General features: G+C 38.5%; 1 protein-coding gene across 1 annotated transcript in view; it reads right to left on the minus strand.

The window, feature by feature from the left end:
- Positions 1-26,931, minus strand: part of LOC107194621 (zinc finger protein 541-like) — a 229,036-nt gene that overhangs the window by 155,187 nt on the left and 46,918 nt on the right. The window lies entirely within an intron of this gene.

A 26,931-nucleotide genomic window follows, 5' to 3' on the forward strand; every position in this document is an offset into this window, starting at 1 on the left:
TACGTACGGTCTACGTCTTCGTTCCGAACAGAGCCTCTGCTTCCGCCGGAAATGACGTCACCGAAGTGCGGCTACTTTAAAATTAACTCTTCAAGGGGTTACATACTTTTGACAGTTCGGAAAACTTGTGTTATATTTATGAATTTTTCTTTTAAATAAAAAACGTTTCAATTAAAAATCAAGATGCACAATTGTATTTTGTATACATTAAGCTGTATTCTCTTGGTGAAAGAATTTTTAATGTGTCTCGTTTGCATACAGATTTATGACTTTGGAATATTTGTCAGTTTCTTATCATACTTGTTTTGTAGTATCATAAGAGTACATGATTTTTGTATGTTCTTAAGAGTGTAGTCGTCTAAAAAAATCAAAAAGCAAGGGGTTAATAAAACAAAAGAGGTAGGCATTTTTTTTACGACTTTCTTCAATTTGGCGGGACACTTAAGGGGTTAACCGTATATCGTTCATAACTCATAACGTGCACCCCACGCGACGACCGTCGTCCAAATAGCCGAGTGAAAGACAGACCTGTTGAAACGCCGCGACCGTTAACGCGTTCTCGTCGGACGTTCTCGACTTGTCCGTTTTGATTTGTTTGCCCTGGCGAAGTTCTCGTTGGATGTAACGGGATTAACGATGTCGCGACGGAGACTGGACGAGTTTCGAGTTGGGAATTGAACGTTTCTCGTTGCTTCCACGGTATTGACGCCTGTGGATGCTGAGCAGATTTCGAAGGCGTACTGGGAATGACGGGAGGGCTGTAGGGTCAGGTTGATTCGCGGTTAATATTTCGTTAGGGGCGGTTTCGGAAATCAAATTGCCCACGAAATGTTCGACCGAAATTTTGGAGCAGAAGATATTAGGTTAATTAACCGAGAAGAATGTGGTTCTGTCGGGGAAAGTAAAACTAGACTGTAGAATAATAGCTTTTTATTCGAGTCTTTGTTTGAAAAAATGAAGTTAGGTCTGGGTTAGGAGAATAAATTATTTATGAAATTAGTTCCATAATTATTTATGAAATTTTAGGAGATGGGTACCTAGATTAACTGTGGTACAATCGAAAGGAAAGTGCTTCAGTGTGCAAAAATAAAAGTGGAATGTAGAATAGTATTTTTTTACACGAGTTTTTATGGAAAAAAAATGAAGTTCGATAATTTGATGCGGTTACTGTTGTATATTATTTGCAACTAGCTTGGTTGTCTGTTCATCATTAGTTTGTTTAGATGTTGTTAACGTATAATTAATATTCCTAAACATTTATAGTGATATGATATTGTATTTTTTTACAGTATCTAGCACATATAGGAGATACTGAGAGTAATGTAACCTTAAGCACAGTAGAATACCATCAACGCTTAGGAACAGTAGAAACAGTAAGTAGTAGACAGACACATTAAGTAATATTGTAGTATTAGCAAGCCTGTATAAATTTGCACGTTAAATTTTCTTATAAATGAAATTTCGTATGAAAAAAGTTTGTTGAACAGTTTGGAATTGTTGCATTTTAAATTGAAATTAATGTTTGAGAGTTCATATTCACGTAACGATCACGTTCAACCAAAAAATATGTCTATAGTATTGCCTCAAAAATTTCAAAAATCTTAACCGTAAAAATCGGTAGTCATAGTTCGTGAAAAATTTGTTCAATTTTAGAAAATATTGAATTACGGGTAATATTGAAACACGAATTTAATTAGAAATCCTAGTGTATCCAACTGTTTGACAGGAACTACTGTCACCCGAATAATCCTACACTAATACGGGTTAATATAATAGAATAATTACTGTAGAGTTTGAATTACTGTCTTCTTTCCCCTTTATGAAATTCAATTTCTGACCATCGCTGAATTGGTTTCTGTGAGGTTTCAATTTTCAATTAACTTTGAAGCCTGGTGAACGGTCCAATTTCTGACTCTTTTTTTTTTTGAATTCAATTTCCAGAATGTAAAAGAAATTCAATGCTATGAAATTTCATCATGAACGAAAAATAATACAATTCCCTTGCATTTTATTTTGAAGTTAGAGTTTTCTATTAATCAAACTGGCACACTTGCTTACGATGAACAGTACATATTGTGATGAGTAATTGCTAAGGATTCAGTTTAATATCTCCAAATAGTTCGAGAATCTCGAGAACGCTGCGATAAAAATTGTACTTCATACAGGGAGGAATTTAATGTACCCCTGGCAGCTGCGTAATATGAGACTAAATGGTAAAATATGTGTAACTTCTCTGACAACAGGTACACATTTCGCGTGATTTAATTTCCTCTCCGTTCTCTAACGTCTCGCGTGGAATGTAATCTCCTAGGTTCTTCGAATTTTTCACGATACCCGAGTTTACCTTTGTAACCAATTAAAATAATAAAATATAAAACATTATGCAAAAAAGTGTACAGTTAAAAATGATTTCGAAACTCGATTAAATAAATAATTTTACGGTTAACATTCAGGTCAGGAATATTTTGCGGCAATTTCGAAATTGACGTTACATCAATCAAATTAAAATTTTTGAACTTCGTCCAACAGGCTCATTAAAATCGATGTAATTTCGTACGCAAAATTTCCATGCTTAAATCTCAATCAGAATGATAAATAGCTTATCTTAATAACAATTGCAATCTGCAAAGGTTGTGATAAATTGCACCGATCCAATTCATGGTAATTGGTTCAGGCATATCTGATTATTACGCCACTCGAGTTTATGACCTTATTAACGTCATACGATGGGAATACTTAGAGTCTATTCCTGAATCGATATTGGCTGTGATTTCGAGAATCACGCTGAGACGTATGAATACATTCTAACAAAACAGAATTTATAATATAGGAAAAACACTTACTAATGATTAATATGCCAACGTAATTGTAATCGTCCTCAAGAACTCAAAAAACAAACTCGAAGGATTATTATTAGACTACAATTGCCTACTCATTATTGACGTACGCCAATCGCAGCGCGTAGCCAACGTTACCACGAGAACTCGCCCAGTAGGCTCGAGCTCTGATTCGTCGGGGTTTTCGTTAATAACTAATTAACAAAGCCTCGGATAACATTTTTGCTAAAGAAAAACTTGTTTCAAATCGCCTCACGAGTGTCCCATGTCAAGGACCTGCAACATTTCTGTTACACCCTGTACTCATACAAATACAACTGTTTGTGAATTAACGTATAAATATTACAATCAAACAGAAATTCGTTTGCCTCATTAAGGTTCCCATAACCTCCGACACCAAGATAAATCCTCGACGAACTTTCTTCAAAATCCAACTGCACTAGTTATACAGACGATTAATGCATAAAATCCCAGCACACTTATTATTCCTTCTTAATCGTCAGTTTCGCGTTTCGCGAATATCTCCGATTCCCGATTCGCCGCCATCGGCGACGGAAGGTCGCGTCGGTTGAAAATTTAAACTGCGCTCCCCTCGGCCCCCCATTCCCCAATGTGCGCGCCGCCACGCAACCGCGTTTTCATTAAATACCCGCCACTTCGCCGCGCATATTATATTTCCCCTCATTTAATCGGTCGCGTACGTCTAATTGGAAAAAATTATTCCATTTAACTGGGCCGGAGGGGGGACGGGGAGTGGGAGGGAGGGTTGGTCCCCGCCGTGTTCCGATACGACGGGACTAATAAAAATTCATCGTCGCGTGCACGCGCGTTTTGGCTAAATTGCCGGCTCTCTCAACCCACTATTCCACTTCCGCCAGTCGCCATTCCCCCTCTCCGTCTATTGCCGCCGCGGTGCATCCGATCAGAGGTTCCCCTTCCCCCACCACCTCCCTTCCCCTCGTCGTGTCAGCCGCCATGCGGAACGCGTCGCGAATGCAGTGCGTCGCGGTGCATAATAGAAACTGTGGATGTCATGGAGAAAGCCGGAACAGGAGGCTCGATCGTGGTCGAATTTCAGCAGCCCCTCGGCCAGGCCCGTCTCGATCAATTTACTTCTCGCTCGCGGCTGCATATCAATGCGCGACGTCGCGCATCCATCACGCACGAAATCGTCCATCGAAATGCCGGGTAATTAGGTATTCCTACCGATGCTCGTCTCGCGGGAACGTCCCCGTTTCCCGATTTAAATCCTATTAATGCGTTTAGCGGCGACGCCTGGGGGTTCCAGTACCCCCTTCCCCCCTTTTAGCTCACGGTCGTCAACGGATTAACGTGTTTCGCTGAAAGTAATTGGTCTTGGAAATAAAGGTTCTTACCGGGAGGTTTTTTTGTTTACAGGGGAGGGAGCAATGGATGGATGCGGATTTAAAGTCGGAGACCCGTGACTGCGAAGGAATTTATTCTGGGCTGGCTTCGTTGGCTGCGAAATTTATGAACCTGGGTGTTTAAACTTTTTCCGGTGGTGGAGGTATTTGGGAATTGAGTTGAAAGATTTTGTGTAGTTTGGAAAATAGTGCTTTTGTTTTGGCAGTGAGATTTAGTATGGTGGACTCGGTCTTGTGGTTTGAGCTCGATCGAACCAGTCGAAATTGGTGCTTTGCTTTATATTAGATGATGTAGTGAATTACGTACAATCGAATCATTCTACTAGCTTTTTAGAGCACAAAGATCCCAGGAGTGTACATATATCTAAGAACACTTCTCCGATGGGAAATGCTCCTTGGGGTACAGTAAATCATCGATGAGTGTTCTAAGGTTGATTTTTTAATGAGCTTTAGCACAGTGATAGAGCTTAGAATCTTGAGGCCAATAATATTTGTTTCAGCCATGTATGACCATTAGTTTACGAAATATTTAATGTTCAGTAACGAGGAGCCTTCAAACACTTATCCAGAATTTACTGTATTCTGTATAGAGTGGCTGCCAAATGTTCCCGGCCAAACTGTAATTTTACCATAACATTGTCGTAACTTTTGTCAAGCCCATATTTGTTTGAAACTTGAGAACAGATTATTTTTATGTAAGAAAATTTTTAATATCACCAAATCTGAAGAAGCAATATATCCTCAATATACCAAGAATTTCTTGGTATTATATATTTTTAAAAAGATATGTTAAAATTACAGTTTAGCCGGAAACTTTGGCAGTCAGTGTAAATATCTAATAACTTTTCTAACAGTTTTTATGTTTACTTTGATGCATAAATTTGCCCTGACTAATAATGTTATTGCTTCGTAGAACTGAAAAGAGAGTAACTAGACAGTGTCTGCTTTATTCATATAATTACCTTTCTTTATTGACTCCTCTTTAGTTTCGAAAGCAAAATAAAATTTCATGTTTCAATTTTGATTCTACTTGTGTTTTCCATAACTCCCTACTCTGAATCCATGAAATCCGTAGTTTAGTGTAAACAGTATACCAGTATTCTAAATACATTAGGCCTTCATATGGCGGTCAGCGATAATTCTCCACTGGAAACAGTTAATTTCGAACTACTAGGCCATTAAGTAATGCTACAGTACATCCGACATGCTGCGTGTCTGCTCGTAAGCCTCTGAAACTGATCATTACCCTAAAGTCCTTTATGTAAATTCGTTGATGTGATTTACTTCAGAAGAACAAAAATTAAAGAACATGTATTTCCTCTGTAAAATATTCTATTACATCAAAAATAGAATCTACAATTTCTACATACGACACACACGCATAAAACCCAAAATCTTTCGATCTTCCCCCGGAGTATCCAATTATTCACAAAGTAATCATCGCGACTAAAATTTTAACGATGATTTTATATATTTCCCAACGTTCATTATTTCACATTGGGTAGCAAGACGATCCCCAAGAGGGGGAGTTATCCAATGAAAGTGATAAATCTGTGAACTTTGTTTCGCCGGTCCATTAATCCACGGACACTTTGGGCGAAGTGGGGGGGAGGGGATGGAAGGCCGGGAAACGCGGCTTAAAATTCGCCGCGATATTTTCCACCGTGGCGCACCAGGACCACGGGGAAATCGTTTCGTTCCGCGACAGAAGAAAAAAATTAGCGGTACACCGTAACTCCCACAATTTGTCTCGCGCAGACATTCCGCGCGATTGTTCCCGCGGTAGTCGCGGCGAAACGAGCGTCGTTACTGTATCGTTTCGCGGGGGATGCTCTACCCATCCATGGAACCGCTCATTTCCCGGAAACTTCGCCCGTAGACATCCGGAGGGGAGGGGCCCCATCGTCGTCGTTTTCGTTATACTCCAGGCCGAAGAAACCGCCCGCGAAACGGCGCTCTCGGCCTAACCGTTTGCGTCTTCAGCTCGATTTCACGGGCAACGAATAGGAACTTACTCGGCGAACCGAGCGGATACAGGCGAGCATAAAGTTGAATTAAGAGAAAAAAAAGGGCGGGAGCATTACCGACGAATTTATCGCGGATCAAGAGAGGATCTTATTTCCGTTTGAATATTTCGATGGGGCGTGTACGGTGCCATTTTTTGTTTAACGCGAGGGTGGGGTCTGAGGCACTTCATGCATATTTTTAGAATGTTTTATTTGTATTCTGTAGTTAATTAACGAGATCCATATTTATTTCGATGTTTTTTTATATGAGAATGCGAAACAACTAGTTGGGTAATAAGTAATAAGCAGACAGCGGATTGTATATAATTATAGCTTGCTGGACTTTGTGGAATACAGTAAAAGATAATGTTTTCATTGGATCCAACGAGTTTTCTAGTTTAATACGAACCCAATAGGATACTTAAGAAGAGAAAGAAATTTCTATGTATGCTCCTGTTATAAATTACTGTAGAAAATTTCATTTGGCATAATGATCCGCAGTCTCGTTGCGAAATTTGTGTAATAAGTAATAAGATTTCCATCCACCAGTCGATGGTTACGTTTAATTTTATGATGCTTGCTTCTTAATTTTTTTAATTTGACACTTGTCTGCTTAATACTTTGAATACCAATTTGATGTAGTTTACGAAAAACTTTGTACGTGCAGCTGTTATTGCATAATTTTGAAGAAATTTATGCATAATGTTTAATAAATGGATGGATTTTGTGTGGTGCGTATTTTAATGTGCAGAATACATATAGCAAAACGCAAAACTATGGTGAAGTTTAGTGACGTTACATTGCGAGTGTTTCAATAGAACCATTATATAAGAAATTAATTGTCGATTATTTCTAAATTTACTGTACTATGTTCAGGTTTGTTGGAGATTCCTGTGTAAAAAGTAAAATGCGCAAAAAGGTACAACGACCAAGGAATCTGTTGTTTGTGTCATTTTGCGTATGTGTACCTGGCATTCTAGAAATTAAGAAGTAATTATAAAGTAAATTGAACCTTTTGTGTACTGAAACTACGTCAAAATTTTATCGTAATCTTCGCTTGAAATTAAAATATCATGTAGTTAGGTGAAGTAATTAAAAATGTAGTTCTGAGGTAAATTTACGTGAATTCTGTCTCTATTCAGGCTTACATGAAAGTAGAATGTAGTTGAAACGAAACAAAGAGACTGTTATACAAATAGAAAACCATGGCTGATTTTCAATATTCCAAGCGTTGTTTATTTAGACAGTTTTCTCTTCCGACGCTATAAAATCATATTTGCGTGCCCACTAAAAATATCCAATTATTTCCAATGTTTGAACTTTCCAAGAATTATTTACACACGATATGATATTTAATAATACGAAACCGGAAGCTCTCCCAACCGTCAATTTCATTTTCATTATTTCCGCAATACCGCTGCTTATTTCAGCTCTCGTTAGTTGAACGGGACGAAATAATAATTTCAATATTACATTGACAGAGCAAAGTAATACTGTAGAATGTAATACAAATTTTATAACAAAATGGCAAAGTAATTCATCTTTCGTCGAAGATTTTTCCTTACCTATTTTTGAAATAACAAATATCACTAACATTAATACGTAAATGATCTAATTCTTGTTTATAATTCCTTCTTATACAAGGTGTGTCAGGTCGGGTAGTACAACCGGACAAGAGGTGATTCTACAAAAAAAAAATAAGTCGAAAAAGAAGAATAAAAGTTTGTCGGGTGATGCTTTGTTTTCGAAATAATTGAATATGAAAATTTGTTGGATACACGAACAGTAGAATACGCTTGACTAACGCGGCTGTTCATTGCAGGCCGTTTCTACTCACTGCCAACACAGATACACGTGATTCAGATCAGTTTTCAAACCTAATTTTCTCGAAAACAAAACCTCAAACGAAAACATTTTATCCTTTTTTTTTTCGTCTTGTTTTTTCGTATACCACAAAATGACCTACTATGTGATTGCTTCAAATGATTATCAAGAGTTAAAATAACGTTCTTGGGAGCAATGTATTATATCATCGTGATATTATTTACGTGTATCTGAGCCTGGTACATACATGATATACTGACAATTAATTACAAGGAAACTTTAATACTACAGAATATATCAATTTTTCACCAATTACTGCTATCTTCATATGTTCCAAGAATTTCTAAAAATATCTCTATAAAATACAGTAGATAAATACTCGAAAATGTCTTAATCATAATGAATACACAGAAATACACTTATAATCACAATTTTACCTAGTACACGAAAAAATTCTTGACTCAATAATTAGAACCAAAAGCCTGCTTTGAATGTTATAAGATAATATTTTGAAATATCTCAAGCAGACTTCCTTATTTTTCACGCAAGAATTTTCCAACCGGGACGGGCGAGAAGACAAGATCCGTTCAGAATTTCAAAAGACTGAATTTCTCCCTTGTGAACAGCCATAGTGCGAAACATATAGAGCCACTTCGATGCGTGCGGAAACACGAGAGAACCGTCAGCCGTTCAGAAAGCAGCTCACGGAAATTTAATCCGAGAACGTAATGTTATCTTGGAACGGCTAGAGTCGATTAGGTTGCAAGAGGGGTAAAACCAGGTGATGGGGAGGGAATAGCCGAATAAAAACGTCCGATAGGTAATTTGGAATGGCGAGGGTGAATACCCACTGTTTACACATGAGCATGGGAAACGATGTTCCTTGTTTCTCGATGTCCATTTATAAAATGACATTTCCCTGCCAATACTCGTAATACAGACAGATGGTGTATTCTGGCATAAAGGGACAATATTCGAATATATTGGCCGAACTACAGCTTCTTCTTGAACGTATTTGAAAAATTTATAAAAAAGAATGGTACCCTCTATTAACATTTAACAGTAATTTCCAAGTAGTAATATTTACTTAGTTATTTTAATTTTAAGTAGCAATTTTCAATAAAAAGTTTAAATGTAAAATCTGTAGTTCAATTGCCGAGACCAACAATTAATAGTTTGATAGTCAAAGAATTCATAAAGTCTGCATTATCTGAAATATTATGTAAGGATTCTTGTAATTCTAAAGTGTATAAAATACAGGTACCTGTGTTCCATTAAACCACTAAACAATCTAGTCTTTCCAAATGGTCACTTGCAACTGAGGTATGATAACCAACGAAGTTGAGATGTGGAAGTTTCACGGGTCCAAAGTTCAGCTCTCAAACTAATAAAACAGAAATTATTAAATGTAATAACATGCTACCAAACATAAATGTCCATTTAATTTTGACATTTGTCCTCTAACCTATAAAAGTGGAAATTTCCATAAACGTCCCCAATCGACCCGGGAGTTTCACCTCCATAACCTCCAAGTATCCCACACAAGAATTACACTCCACGTGAAATCGAGGTCACGAAAACGAACTAATTATCGTTCTCACGACCGACAAAACGAAAAGGAGAACCACCGTGCGCCCACCCTCGGCGACGCTCCGTTTCCTAAGTCCAGGCCGCGACAAACGCGTCACGAGGCTCGCCGTAATTGCGCCCTGGATCGTTATAGAACCGGCAGCAACGATGATCCCCCGTAGCGAGAGCTCGAGGCCCCCGTGTCGCATCGAATTTCACGCGTCGATTCGGATTGCTTCCCTTTAAAAAGGATTTACGATGTCCTTTCACGGATCCACGCGTAAAGAGAGCCCAGCTGGGCGGCACTTATTTGAATACTCCGGCGGCGCCACTTTCGGAGCAGAAGCGATGTAGTGGCAATTCGCATGGCTTTGAGCATCGTCGGATGGCTGCCACTCGCTTTTGCCGCGATTATTAAAATGCACTTCATCCTACCCGTCTCCGCCTCTTTCTTGTCCTATGCTGCACTGCTTCTCCTTTGCGTCACCCCTCCCCCTTCACGTGACGTTCTTCGCGATGCCGTTCTTACTCCCTCCCGCCGTCACGGCCGCGGCCGTTCTTTCAACTATTTACCCGTTACGCCACGGAACGAAGAAAGACGGACTACCCACGGTGACTCGTACAACGCGACGAGGAACATAGTGGAGCAGAAGCTACTCGGCTGCACTTTCCGCGCCAGCTTCCAGCCGGGCCACTCCTTTCGCTCTTACATTGTAAAGGACACTTTCAATTTAAGTTCGTCTCTGCGAGAACCTTTTCACCGACTCTGCCCCCGGAACGATCAAAGAAATACTTCCTTCGGTATTGATTAACTCTATGGTCTTCCGATGATCTGAGGGAAACGACAGTAGGCAAGGATCCTGGGGGACATTGTGCGTTCTGGACCGATGCGGGAACTGGCAGACTGTGTGTCGAAGATGGCGGATGATAATGGGATTGGAAGAATGTGTTCTCTGTTACTTTGAGTGTAGATAGTAACTTGTAATTTGTTCATGGAATCCTGTCATGTTTCATCGACTAAATTATAATGCCACTAATAGATATAGATAATGAAGACACGTAAATAAGGAGATCTAAAGATTTGGTATGTTTGATTGTTATTTGGAAATTATGTAGACGAATATGCGAGTCGTTGTACATATATCAGAATATATTTTGGTGGTTCTTGCATCATAAATATTTCCCAATGCGCTTCGTTTCAGGCATCTTGAGATTGTTAAATATGGGATCAAGAATATTTTAATTCGTTGATAAGACTGATTCGATTCGAATGTACCTTCATATTGTGAAATCTATACTTTTGATCGAAATAAGTCATAATCATTCAAACTCTGCAATTTAAAGACGGAGGTTTATTATGCAACAATAGAATGTGGAATATACAAATAGGGTTAATACGCCTTCTCTACCTTATCTGTCCAAGGTTGTTCTAGGAGTGCCGTATTGGATCACACTGTGTACTTTCCATCACTCCTGGTCTAATGTCCTAAGTGTGCTTATAAATATGTCACAAATATGCTGATGGTACATAGTAATATAAATAGAATCCTATGAGGAGGGACTGAAGTTCACGTTCTTTGGATACTCGGCTGGCTAGACGTTTTCTCTAACCAAGTGACAATGAATCACGGTGATACCCTCCATTTTCCCTAGTTTTCCTACTCTTCTTAATGGATTCAATAGATAACCAGACAACCCCTAGCATTTCCCGAACGTCCCCGCAATGACACTTTCTCCCACAAAGACCTGCTACTCCGCAGACGAACATAAGGGACGATCCGTCCATATTTTACTGGAACTAAAAATGTAGGTATACTTTCAGGATGAATATTAAGATTCAAGGATAAAAAGAATTGATGTTTGTTCTTTCTTCTGTAGAAATACAGACAGGCGCAGGTGATTGTAAAATTGCGGCGTAATTCTGTGTAAAAATGTAATCGTTATAGGAGCAAAAGTAAAAAAAAAATATATAAAGAAAATAATGTCTCTATTGTTGTTTTCGTATAAAAAATTCGCATTAAATAAAATTGTAGAATTAATGGTATGTTGACAATTTTGTGTTTTCTGGTTCCAGTATTTTACTGTATACTTCTCGTGTTTGTATCGAAGAATACTAGCAAAACCTTACTTTTCAAATAAAATTCATGAATCACTCTGTCCGAACGGCAATAATTCCTTCGTCGTTATTTATAAAAAAGTATTTGTCGATAAAAAATAAGTAACGCGAGGGAATATTTCAAACAATTATGCGTTTGTTTTCAATGCAGCGAGCATTGGAAAATAGCGATAAAACTGTAATGTGATCGCAATCACGGTATTGATATATTCACCTCCATAAATTCCGACCAGTTCGAAAATATTTGACGTATTAACAGGGAGCTTGCAATAAAGTTCAGTGAAATTGGAAACACGATCTGTCGTTTATTATTTTTAACAATAAAACATATTTTCCAGCGATGCGTCACTCGTTTTTTTTGCGTTATTTCTATTGTGAATAACGAAATACACCATGGGTACTGCGAAACAAGCTATGAAAATATGTACATGTACCATAAAACTTTAAGTTCACTCGGAAATAAAATCATTTACAAAAAAAATCATAAAACCGTGTTCAAAATTCGGAGAACCTTGACAAAACAATAGAATCACTGTGTAACTTTTTATGAAAGTTGAAATAATTACAAGAATTCAAATTGTACATTATTTTACTTTACACGAGTTGATAAAATTGAAAATTTATTGCTTTACTTCGAAAATATAACAACTATTAAATAGTGCACAGTCGAAAGAAAATCAATATGTAAGGCAGACTCATGACCAGCGAACACGGAAATCCGACTTTATGGATATACTTCGAAGTATTCGATACCCAGTAACTCCCTTCATAATGAAAAACCGATACTTCGAAGCTCTCAATTCATTCCCGAGTACAGTTTCCGTGTTATCCCCAACTTCTTTCATTAGAAACCCCGCTCGAGCCACCTCATTATTCATAATATGAATAATAGCTTCCCGATGACACCGTGTGTCATGATTCAGATACACTGTAATAATTACTAGGACACACCTCCTTAATATCAACACAACCCTGTAGAAGTTAACGGCAATTTACATGCTTATAAATTCGTTTTCAACAACAGAAATTCAACTAAAATTTACTTTCTCTGTTAATGGTTTTATTAAGCAAAAAGAAATTAAAGTCTCTAATGACTTTTATTAACGGTTCTGATTTAAACAATTCAATGAAAACCAACAAAGAAAAGAGAGCGAATATGATTCCTACAGTCTAAAACAAAATTAACGCTGTTACAGTTTATTTTAGAAGTTTTTAGTAAAAAAACTCGCGAATATACTTCACGACGAAAGTAAACGAATTTTACTCGAATATTGTCGCGATTCGATTTCATCATTCAGTTTCATGTAAGTAGCAGAATGTAACAATTTTTATAATGGTTCACAGGGGTCAAGAAAATAACCCTAAAATTCGTATAGATAATTTCATGAAAGTAATACTGTGTAAAAGATACAAGAAAAGATCAGACCATTTAACTCCAGTATTATTTTCCAAGATACCAGTAAAATTATAAAACCCTCCGGTTATTAATACAGTTCAGACACACTTCAACTTTCCGATGTAATTATTGCAAAAACCCTGGAAAATAAGAACTACGTAATACATCGTTTCTTTTCCATTTGAGTTTGCTTGTTATTCATACGAGTTTTTCAATGTACATTTAAAAACAGCCTGTATAATCAACAGGGTGTTCAGCATCGAAGCAAATTACCTAAAAATACATCTTGTCGATTGTATCGTTCTGTACCAGACAGGATCGTTTCTTTCTCCCGGTGTCGCGCGTCCGGCTTTCAGGTGTCCCCCGCGTTAATTCGCCTCGTAATCCATAAACTTCCGGAATTCCCCCGACCCTTGCACTTCCTATCTCGCTTCTGGTCCGTAAACAGCGTCGTAGAATGCTCGTTGGGGGACAAGGGAGTTCTGGTTGTCGGAATGTCGGGGTGGCCAAGAGGGAAAGGGGGGAAACGGAAAGGAACGCCGGGGCGAGCGTTGAAGAGGTAGGAGGCGATGTCGACGTAATGATACGGAGGAGAGCAGAGGAAAGCGTGAGCAGGACCGAGAGAGGTCGATGGTACAACCTCGTTGGCTCTAATGCGGGCTATTCAGCTCCCACAATGCACTAGTAATACGATTTCACCGTCTCGACATCCACCGGGTCGTCCATAGGCACAGGTGTTGCCTGCTCCTCGCGTGTGTGTGCGCCGTGTGCACACCTGTGCGGTCAAAGTCGAACGGATTTTGAGAAAAACTGGTTAGCGTAGACGAGAATATCGACTGAGGGCTGACTCGAACGTTATGACTGTTCCATCAACACTGTCAAAATCTTCGAAATCTTATGATAAATATTTCCAATCTTCTGAAAACCCACAATTCTTAATCAAAGGGTATAACTGGATGAGGGAGTAGAAACTGCTCTTAGTAGCAAAAAAAATCGGTTTTTGGTTTTTGCAACTGGGAGGCTCCTTACCGAAAAATTGAGGATATGATAATCTGTAATCACTGTATAAATGTAGTTGGATTGACAACTTCAATAAGTAATTCGTATTTTTCATTATTTTTCGGTATTTTGAATTATTGCGACTAGGGTTATTCCACTAAAAAATCGGAAAGAATTCTGTAAAGCGTGCACCGGTAACTACCAGCTATTAGATTCTTTACAAAATTTTTGCATGCCTTATAGAGGAAAATCCGATAATCCAAATTTTCTCTGTGGCTACCCTTCTGGTCGAGATAGAGGGTTGAAAATTGGTACACATTGTTTTTTTTGGTAAACTACCGAACGGTCCATCGCAAGTCCAATTCGGTCTAAAGGCACATTTTACCTCCTTATACTGCTATACTTCATCAGAAAGTAATAGTTCATAGACTTTCTTTAGGTATTTTTTCAATCAACAATTCTCTATATCGAAGAGGAACCCACCAACTACATAATTTATTAATCCTAGCATGGCGATGCTTGAATCCATATGGACCCAAGTTCTTAGGAGCTCCATCTTACTCGTCAACCTATGAATCGTATTTAAGTTAAAAGTTGTTTAGGAATTGTCATTTTGAATGATTGAAAAACGTCCGCCTTTCGGAGGTTAAATCACAAAATGAAACAAAAATGCTACTAAGTCGTCCTAAAATTTTAGTTTCATTATATTTTACATGTTTGCAGATGCTACAAGGAGCTAAAATCCAATGGTCTAATTACAAGTCATATCTTACAGATACTCAATTATCATCGTGAAACGACTAGCTACCGTTCATCCCGTGCAGTGACGAGAAGTCCCAAACCCAAAACCTCTTTCCCGTCCCCTGCCGCCCCCATACATTCATTTCCCCCCTTGTTCGGTGTCCAATTATCAGGGAGGAGGCAAAGCGTCAACGCCCGAACCGAACTTCCCCCGAAATAGTCTCTCCATTCGTCGCAACAATTTCACCGGAGGCCCAAGACCGTCGCGACAGCTGCGTCGACGGTAGCTCTGCTCGCCCTCTCATTACGTTCGAGCTTTTACGAGCGCTGCCGCCACCACCACCGCGAGAGGGTGGGTTGGGCACAGGTAGCTGAGTGGTAGTTCCAGAGATTGGATAAGGAATCCATAAGTTCCGACGTAATCCCGATGCGTTTGAAAGCGTCGAGTCTCGAAGGACCTACCGGCAAAGTGATTTCTCGTTGACGTTCGGGACGAAACGTAAGGGAGAAATAGAGAGAGAGAGAGAGAGAGAAAAAAAGAGGGAGAGAGAGAGAGAGGAGTCAACCATGAAGAAAAACGAGCAGAAAGGGATGCTGAAAAACCGATCGCGAGTTTTCCAGCCTCGAACTGTTCCATCCCAGTTTCCGTTTTCTGTCTGTCGAAACGTGGCCGCTGGAATAGGCGATGTCAGGCGAACAGGTTAGGGTGGATTGTAAACGACAATCACCATTTCCGTTGAAGTTTACAGATGTATGATTTACTTTATAATTATTTTCGTAAATGAAGAAAATATTCAGTAAGGAACGTGGTCTAACACTGTTTAAATTAATAAAACTTCCGGGGACTAGAACTCTGTTGGGATCGAAATGGAAAATTTTATGAGATCATCCTGCAAGGTATACACTGTACTGTTCTATTTCGTCCTGCTCCGTCCTGGTTCGTCTATATCAGGGTTGCGTGCAACTCATTGCTCACGAGCAGCAGCGCAGCGGTTCGAACTTCCCCTCCCGCGTTTCCCCTACTATGGTCCTCAGACTGACTCGCTCGAGTGTCCCCACCACTAGTCTACCCGTCACAAGTCGAGCGTGTCAATCTGAGGACCATGGTGGGGGTAAGCCGGGAGGGGAAGTTCAAGCCGCTGCTGCTCGTGAGCAATCAGTTACGCAGCTCTGGTCTATACGTTGTTTTAAACAGAATCCTTCAAGCAATGCACATCGAAAACTCACCGATGTAGCGAAAAACACATTCTAGATGCACAGAGAGATTCTTAAAGTGAATCGCTGCTGAAGCAGGTTATAAAATATCGAACAGGTATCACACTTGTATGTCGAGACACCTACAGAACTAAATAAAGACACTACTGGCCAGGATTCAACAATATACTATTAAATAATTCCCATAGAAGTTGAAAACGTAATATTCGTAAATTACTATTGAAAAGTTCTTTCATTCTCGCTACCATATACCAAACAGTATAAATTATAATTTGTCACAGTAGTACCATTTCCGTAATTTACCGTACCCAAACCGAGCGAACGAGCAACATCAAATGAGTAGCTTCGGGTGGTTCTCGCACAACACTCGTTATTCACGGAGTCGAGTCCATTCTGTGTTCCTGCAGCAGCATACATGGACTTTACTTCCGTGTAATAAATAACCACACTGAATGTTTGTAATTCTACTTTAACTTTATTTGTAATATACGTACGTAGCCAGCTTATTTGTAAACACACGAAGCTTGAGAATATTTGAAAATATATTGCGGCCAAGTTTACAAAAGTAAAAAAATGTTGGTAACCCTTACGCCTAGTATTAATAATATTAAGTACTGAAAAGGGAACTATTCTGACATTCTGAACGTACTGAGAATATCTGGCCTGTCGTCACCGACGTTACGCCGGAAATAACCATATTATGGCGCGAAAAATGATTGGTTACGGATCCCGAGAATTCCTTCGACCAGTGGTTATGCGCCCGCGAGTCCCCTGTTTTTCTTTCGCTATTCGATCGATCGGAATGTTTCGTTGTAAACGGGCACGTCGAAATTTTTCTCGTCTGACCGGGGAATTTCACAGAAAATGAGCTTTCAGTTTAATCACCAATCGGGATTGACGTTGATGCGTGGAACAAACAAGGACACCCTCGAAGACAGCAGTTTATCGACACCCTGTGTACCGGCAACGGGCACTGTTAATTTTGGGGCGTAGCGAATACCATGGTTGCTACTACTTGTCACTGTTTTGCAACGTAATCTGTACACTGCGAATTTTATGAATTTATCGTGTGGATCAATATGATGAAAAGAATGTCCACTGTTTGTTATGACTTAAATTGCTTGCAACTGTTGCAAATAGAAAGTTCAGAAGAAATAAAACTATACTTTGCGTGCTTCACTTCGCAAAGTTCTTCTGAAGCACACACTCGTGTTCTTTACTATTCCCGAAATACCCAAGCCCTCGACGATGCTCCAGGTTCGGAGCAAACAGAACAATAAAAAATCATGTAACGGCAGGAGAACTTCGCCTTATCTTTACAATAAGACTTCAAACACGAAGCTTTTCTCAGGCATGGTTGGATCTTTAATACCGAGATCCCAGTATTTTTGGCAAAACAACGTATTTGTTATTTTCTTGTTCTCTAGATAGGAACATCCTCTTTTAACGTTTGACTAGGCAAAGTGTTCATACTTCCTTTAAAAAAGAATTGAAGTACCCGCATCGTTACAGTTAATTATTAATTATACGACGTTGCTGTCTTGTCAATTAAAAACAGATTTAAAATCACAAATTTTCTAGTTTTCCTTCAATTCTCCTTTTCTTTAACACTTTGACTGCCACGTCACCCAAATATGGGTGACACGTACATTGAAAAGTGTCTGGATTATTTAAACACTGTTATAAAATGTTTGCATGAAATTAATATCGCAGTGTAATTTAAAACAAAACCTACAGCCTCTATTAACTAAACTCAAATATTTTCGACAATTTATGACTTAAAAAACGAAATAAAGTGTGTCTGACTACGTACGGCCTTTTTCACTGTGGCAGTCAACGTGTTAAGACCGATGTAATGAAGTTACACAGTTACGTGTATCTGATAATATCTTAATTGAAAATGTAAGATATGTGAAACTTTCGAATTTTTGAACTACTGCAGTTACAGATTTTATATATAAGTTTTTCTATCTGGTATCAACAAATAATTACGAAATTTACACTTGAATTCGTAGTACTTTCGTTCTGTGATGTGTGTACGGTACGCTGAATACGTTTTTCTCTGCCCACTTACTTTTATTGCGCTGTTTGTTGGTCAGAATGGAGAGACAGCAATAAAACAAGCTCCTTATTCAGAAAATTCGAAGGACTGGGTCCTGACGTAATGCTCTGGAAGAACATCAGTAGATTTCATTGTCAAGGGAGAGTCGGAAGTCACGTCGTAAAAAGTTGGCACGAGTTCATCTTGGACAGGGAAGCCAAGAGGAATTGGGAAGGAGCGAAGATTTTTACGATTCCATCAAAGTACCCTACTTTCTCATCGGATAGATATTCGAGAAGCTGATTAATTAATTCCCTGCTGGGTCAGCGTTGCTGCTATCATAACGTGAAAAATTGCGATAAAATGTAGCTTTAATATGTATAAAATGTTCGACATTTAGATCAACTTATCGGTGTGTATTAGGTAATTATTATAAAAAATAAGTATAAAATAATTACATATTAATAATAATGTGTGTTAGTAGTAGTTCTTCCAAGTTTATAGCAATATTTTGAGAAAATGTTTGCAGAATATGAAATTTTGTACAAATTTTTAGTCGAACAGGTTTTATTACGCGGCTGTATATTTTTTGTTTCGTTCAATGTTTCGATGATTACTTCAGTGCCTTTGTTAGTATAGGTACAAAAATAATGAAAAGTAATTTCACTGAAACTAAAGAAATTTCAGCAACTATCATATATAGAATAAATACAATATTTATAGATGTTAAATACGAGGAAAAGATATTAGAAACGAATATGTAACAAATTAAACATGAATTCAGTTGGAGAATATAGCGTTATTGCTAAGAAACTAAAAATTCTTTGGAAAGTAATCGTGCACAAATTGGTAAATCGGTTTCCATTATCACATATTCATTTTCCTGCGACAGTTTTAGTTTTCTAACGTCCCCATAATTATTATAAAAAAGCTCGTTCACATTTCGAGTATCCTGTATCCCATATTCTTTATCCAAAAATTAGTCTATCTATGATTATAAAATTCAATATTATTTCGTCACTAAATTATTGTTATCCACTCTGTATTCAGAAATTTTCCCTTCCCTAATTATAAATTTCAATATTATTTCTTCCTTAAACACTTATTATTCTTGTACCATATTCTTTATCCAGAAACTGGTTCTTCCATGATTATAAATTTTAATGTTATTTCTTCCTCGAATAAGCGTTCTTTTTGTACCACATTTTTCATTCGGAAATTCGTCCACTCACAATTATAAATTCTAATCCTATTGCTGCATTAAATAATTGTTCATTTTCTCATGTTACGAAAGAAAAACCGAAATTTCCTGTTACTACTTCACCGCAAGGCAAGAATGTATCCGTACCCATCGCGGGAATTGCGGCAACAGCACGCGCCACCGCTGGCAGGATCAATCATATCGGGCAATAAACCAACGGGCGAAATGATCGCACAGCGGCGCCCGTAAAGCTTCAGGCACGGTACACGCGTTCGCGATTGGGTTACGCGGGAATGTTTACGGCCTCCACGTAATTGATCCTCCGCCCATCGTCTCGAAAATCAACTTGGCCTCCCATAACAGCCGGAACAGCTTCCGCGTGGAAGATACTACGATATAAACGCAGGGAGCGATAGGGCGGCTGGGTTGTTATTACAGTCTTATTATTCTCGACAACCACGATATTCAATTGTTCAGTTATTAATTAATTTAAAAAAAACACAAATATTATCTGTTTCCAGATAATTATTGGTTCACATTACTATGTATTATTTGGAAACAGATATTATTTGCGTGTTTTCTTTAATCAATTAACAACTGAACAATGGAGAATTGTGGTTGCCGAGAATAATAAGACTGTGATAACAACCGAGCCGCTATATACAGTAGTATATTGTGGAAAACAGAAACACTATTTAGATCACAAATGTTTATGGTAATTCGCACTTTTATTAACTAATTATTAAGAGTTGGTTTTAAATGAACTCATCACTGACGAAAGTTTAATGTAAGATCCGTGTTTGAAACGGGTGAGCGTAATTATATACAGTTGATTTGAAGGGAATTTAAAATTTCTATGAGTATATTTATTTACTGTTTTGATGTATATTGATAATATATTTACATCTATCGTACCACTGCAAGAAAAGTGTCAACGCAAGTCGAAAACGTGTAATTTTCCAGGATAGCAAAAAGGAACTGATTCAGTACATAATATTTTATGTACAGTAGACTCGCGATAATTGCCCGCTGGATAAATTTCCGTTATGAATGACCCTTGCTCACGAGCATTGGTTCGTCGACCAAGCTGCGAGGAGATCCCGTATGCTATTTGCTCTCAATTATTACTCGTTTCTAGAACTGCCGCCTCTAGAGCCCCGAATGCGGGTAATTATCGCGAGTCTACTGTACACATATTAAACGGCGCGATACTAGTACCATCTCGCGTGATATATTGGACATCTATCCAATATTATATATTCTTCTAGAAATGAACTATTTCTAATATCTACATATTAGAAGATATTTCACGCAATAAAATGAAAATTTACATTTTTTTACCCGTGACACTTTTTTCGTGGTGGTGCGATATGTGGAAATAATATACATTTATGATAATATATTTAATAGCATAACATATATTTCTCACGACTAACTAGATATAACCTATCGGTAATAAATGAATAAATATATGTGGACTGTGTAATAATAATGAATACACATCAGAATTCTATTACCACGCGTATATTTTCCCTTCGACCGATAATCACGATCGACTCCAGACGCTAGAGTCCTCGATGAACACTAAAGAAATACCCCGGGAAAAGTATAACTTCTTTCTGCAGGTGGACGCCCGGAAATAATAGAGTCTAGGAGCCAGCGAGAAATCCCCGCGAACTTAATATCGAGGCTGAAAGGGGTGAACAAAAGAAAAATCAATCGGCTGCGAGGAGATATCGAGACGCGTCTCTCGCTGGGAAGTTCCATTAAAACCGCCGTTCCACGCTCGGTGCTCCTGAAACTGACACCTTGAAAAGAGAGCGCGTCGTTGCAGTTTCGAACGGTGAACAGCAGGGAAAACAACGAAGCGAGTTGAATCACATCCAACCCTCCCCCTGCCCCACAGGTACGAACGTAGAAAAACGACTCATCGTCGAGCGGAACAAAGTATTACAAAAAAAAAGAAAGAGGTATCCTCTTTCATGGGAACAATAGTCTGATACTTGCAAAATTCTATTCTTTTTCGCGGAATTGAAATTATTTTTTGAAACCCGTTAGACCTTCGACTGTTTAATATCTTTTACGAAAGATGACTGGATGATCGTGTTACAATTGTTTGAGTATAGTATGGGAACCAGACGAAGTAGTGCAGTAAGTGTGGAAGACAATTGTGTAGCAAATAACTTCTACCATGGAGGGAAAATATATTTTTCTGATAAGACCGTGTGATGTATTCTAGATAGCTTAACAAGTTAACAAGATAAGTATGAATTTAAAAAAGAAAAAGTGGAATTATTTACGACCAAACCTGATAGTGCTATTCTAGAAGTAGTTATGTACTTAATATATGTAGTGAAAATAAATGGAAGTCTAATATTAGGTGTGTTATAGAGTGAAGTTAGTGAATGTTACTAAATTAGATGAATTTAAAAATATTGATAGTACACGAAACGGTGAACGTAACGAGAGGAAATGAAGTGGTCCAAGTAGAGGAAGTAAACGACACACTCGAAGTAGACAGAGCAACCAGATCAATGGAAATAATCAAACTGGAAGAATTACTGAAACTAACTGAAATATAATACAGAAAAAGAAATTAATCTACAAAAATTAATCTAAAAGGAAGTAAATAAATTAATCTAACTAAGGAAGTAATCGAGATAAGCGATAAAGTGCCTCAATGGTATTCAACTTCAACAAAAGTTCCACTGAACGATACGCATACTCAGATTCTCTACCGATCTAAAGAATCGATAAAATTGAAAACAAACGAAAGTTCACCTTCAATTCAGCGGAACAGACAGACCGTGTGATGAAATACGATTTATGATAAAATAAAAGACCCGTAATATCACATTAGAGACGTTTCGAAATATCCATTTAAATACGGTGCACGAATTATTACAGCCTAAAGCCACAAATGAAGTCCTTTCGAGAACAAGCAACGCGCGTCACGAGACAGAGAGGCTCGGGGCAAGAAAAAAAACGAAGTGGGAGGGACGAGAAAAGGTAAACGGGGAGTCCCAGATACGATCCTTTGCCTCGAGTATTCCATGGTGGTGAAAAAGTGGTCCTTCTTTTCCTCCTACTTTTCTCCTTTTTTCCCTCCACCGTGCTCTATCCGTTGCGGAAAGTTTCCGCTGTAAAGGCGACAGAAGAACGATACCTCGGCGCGAGTAATTGCTTCGGCACAAGAATGCAATATTCCCTCTGTCTACAACGATTCCCCGTAGTTTTTTTCTCCTCCGTTCTGTGTGCATCCCTCCATTGACGGTCCGCGCGCGCGCGTCAGTCTGATGTCTTATTACGAGTCGACCAGCGTTTCGCGGAATTTAATACGACGCGGAATATTTTTATCCTGTCTTTTATATTTTCACCGACTATCCGCAATCGTTCACTGAATCATTTCGAATGTCCCATGCGAATGGATTTCGATTTAACCCAGTTTTGCGACTGGGACATTTATCGATGCACTGACGACTGTCCAAAAGATTATTTCTATCGCTTTGTATCGGAGGAAATGTCATTTAATTACGTCTGAAAAATAATCGAACAATAGAACGTTCAGTTTCATGGATTTCGAATTAATCAAGGTTCGCGACTGGGACATTTATCGATGCACTGGCGACTGTCGAAAAGATTATTTCTATTGCTTTGTATCGGAGGAAATGTGATTTAATTAAGTGTGTTAATTGTCTCCACCAATCAGACACGATCACGGAAAATCATGAATCATTGTGAAATATCATAGTGATTAGGAACGTACATGATCGAATCACTCGTGATTCAGGAGTAACAATTCACAACATATATCCTTTCTCATAAATAGACTGTGGATTTTATGCATTTATAGTCTATAGAACTCCGTGAAATACAATAACAGAAAAAACTTTCGTTAGATGCTACGAGTTTTCCATTTTATTCTTAACCCAACAAGATACTTAAGGGAAGAAGGAAGTTCTTAGTGCTGTTCTTGTCTTCATGAATTACTTTATAAAATGTCATTTTGCATCAAAATCCACAGTCTACTCATAAATTTCCCCGCGAGTCAAATGTTTCGAGTTGGCCCAACATCGATGCGAGGAGACTCAACGGCGACGGAGGTTTCGTGGCCGTCACGTATAACAGGTAATATGCAAATGACATATCGTCACGGTGAAATTTATTCATAGACGCGCAGTGCGCGACCGCCCGCAGCTGTGCCTCCAAAGTTCCCCTCCCCCACCGACGTTCGGAGTTCCCTCAAAATTGTTGTAATGAACTTACCGCCGCGCAAAAGTTACACCTTACCGCGATCGCCGTGTTTGAATTTTACCCGGGGCCAGGGGATCAAAGGCCCCGGCTTTCGTTGGCTGGAAATCATCGCTGCTGATGGATATTCCGCGGGCGCTCGACCGTTTCAAACTGAAACCGTTCGGACGCTTTGACACGAGGAATTTTCGGCGTTAAATCCATGCTTGTTTGGAACATTATACATTCGCTGACTCTGAACGTTTCGTATTATGTACACTGTAGTTTGTAAGCTTTAGGACAGTCATTACGCGCGACGAAAATGTGATGTTTCATAAAAATTCGTTGAGGCTATTTAACAGGATTACCATGGTGGTCATCGATAACGTTATTAAGACTAAAACTACTGACAATAAACGTACATCTACTTTTATCGGATTGATAAATCTGACAAAGTTTTGAAAATATATAAATTTATATATTAAATGATTTTTCATTTTGATGTTGCAATAAAAGTTGTGAATGATCTGAGAAAATGCATTGTTGTAAGAGTTTAATCGTTGTTATAGGAGGGTACTGACCAGTCATTTTGATTGATTTGGTAGTTCTAGTGTAGATCTTCATACAATAAAATATCACATATTCTTCAGATATTGCAAGTCTCCCAATATTCACGAACGTAAATTGCACATACAACGCGGACTGTATGCATTTCAATCTTAAATTACTGATCGAATCGTGAACTCTTTAATATTCCCATATGGAAACGTTACAAAAATTCTGTTACGAGTGTATCGTGTAATCGTAAATACTCCGTTTTGTTCTTTCTATTGAACCATATAAACATAACACGTTAAAATTTACGTTAACAATTCTAAAATAATAATTAATATAGGAATAACAATTACTCCCTAACGAACCGAATAAAATAAATTCTCATCCACGCCAATTCACTTCGTAACAAATAAACAAACGTTCGGACGAGGTGGTTGATTTTTTATCATTCCTCGACGAAATTATTTTCACGCGGTGAATCCTAATCGTTGGTTCTATCTCGTCATTTGTAGATCATTAGCCGAATACTCCCCATGTGTGTATGTTTATTTCCTCCAGAAACCCCCATTTAGGGGAGAGCTCCAACTCGGAGACACGCGACGGCAATTAGGATGTCCGTGTATCGAGAAAGAAAAAACATATCGAACACGAGGAGGCTCGGGGAAACACACGACTACGCGAACACAACACACTTTTGGCATCGGGCACACGACACGCGGCTGTTGGCTCGTCTCTTGAAATCCGATATTTTTGGCCAGGACGCCCGTTTGTTCGGCCCCCTCCCCCCAGCCGTGAATGACGCGTCAAAGGATGAGAGGTTGCGCGATGTTACTGCATTCTATTGCAGTTACGAATCGCGACGAAGGAGTCTAGTCGCGCGTATTTTCGTTCAACGTAAATGCGTGTGTGTACCTTTTTCGTACGATGCTTCGTTTTCAAGATAATCATGTTTCAAACGTCATTTAACATGCATGTACAGTAAAGTCGCGTTAACTGCGCGGAAGGCTTTTAAATTAACTTCCCACGCGTAATCCCCACCGCTGGGGGGATCCCCCCTTGAACCAGTGAAGTGTATAATTTATTACGTCAGTGGTTGTCCCTCCATGAGAAAAAAAAAGATTAAACACTGATGTGTCGGTGAGACAATAATAATGCAACTTCCAGCTGCATTTAGGCTCGGTCCCTCTTTCTTTTTCGCTCGTTGACCTTTCCTGTGACCATTGTTGATAGTATTACATACAAAATTTACAAGAGTTTGACATAGTGACCGTCCACGATTACTGCGCGCATACAGTTTCGCGCAGTTAACGCGACATTATTGTATTCACAGTGACAACAAGTAGAAACAGTATGCAATAACTGGGTTAGCCAAATCCTATTCCATTGCACGCGTATTCGGTAGATTTTCAATCTCAATTTACTCGAAAACGAAGCATCGTACGAGAAACTACTATTCTACATTTTCGACTTACTTTTTGCATGTAGAATCATATCCTTTTGAGTTGTACCACCATTTCAGAACTACCCAGTATAACTCGAAGAGAAAGAACAATGTTCGTAAAACATTTATTTTCCCGACATAATGTTGAGAATTGGACAAGACTTAAGATGTTCCGAGTTCCGATTGAAACGTCGGGTAGTCGGTCTCTATTGTCAGAAGGCGACTTGATTACCGTGCAGCGCGTCCCCGCGAAACAATACGGACATTTTATAGCCGGTGTACAACCGGCACCGTCCCCTTATACTTGTCGGAAACAATGGGTATTATATACCGGAGGCGCACGCACGGAAATGGCCTCCCCCAACATGTTCGAACTAGCTGTAACTCACTGCTCAACTGTGCCTTGTTGACGAGCCAGCACAACAATTACGTTAATGCAATGTCCTCGGTTCCTTTGCTCGACAACTCTAAACGATCGACCTCCTACGCCCTTTCGTTCAATTAAATTACAGCCGGGTTAGCAGGCGATTAAAACACGGAATCACGCTCGCCAGGATTCACAGAAGATTTCATTTGCTCGGTGACGATTTTAACGAATAAAGGGAATAGACACAACGAACAATCGCTGTGCCGTTCGAGGAATACAATTGTATGTTGTTGTTTTTTGCAATAGAAAAGTTGACTATGTTTCGAAGTCGAAGAAGATTTTGTTTAAAGGTCTTCCCTTTCATTTAAACCAGAAATACTGATTTTAAAACGTTTTTAAATTTCACTAAACTTTCCTATTAAATTTGACCAATTTATTTTACAATTAGACTGAATGTTAAATATTTTTATCAATTTCAACGTCATTGAACGTTTTTTTTAAATATATAAGACTTTGTTTGTTTTATTATTTTGTAATACCTCAAATATGTACTGCGTTGATTTCCAGACTTGTTTAATGAAAACTTGTGTAAAAAAAGTATTTTCTTACTTTTATGTAGTTTTGTCAAATTAAAGTTGTTTCGCTTTAACATTTTTATGATTAATAGTACGTGACATTTATTTAGATTTTTTTGTTATAAACTCACGGAAAAGTATAGAGCTAGACACTGAAAGTAAATGTAGCAGTGTCCGCCTCGTATGGCGTAATAATTCGATTTACACGTTAATTACCGTAGTTATTTATAACACAAGTATATATAGAAATACTCCAAAAAGACTTATTCAATCTCGATATTCTAAGACTTTATAGTATTTCATCAACAATCCCTTTGTAGTATAATATAAAATCATTTCTGATGCTACACTTTGGTGTGAAACGGATCTATATAATATAATTAATAAATTCATGAATTTTCGTTACTGCAATGAAAATTATATTCAGATGATA

Source organism: Dufourea novaeangliae, unplaced genomic scaffold (assembly GCF_001272555.1).
Source record: "Dufourea novaeangliae isolate 0120121106 unplaced genomic scaffold, ASM127255v1 scaffold8, whole genome shotgun sequence".
NCBI classification, from domain to species: Eukaryota; Metazoa; Arthropoda; class Insecta; order Hymenoptera; family Halictidae; genus Dufourea; species Dufourea novaeangliae.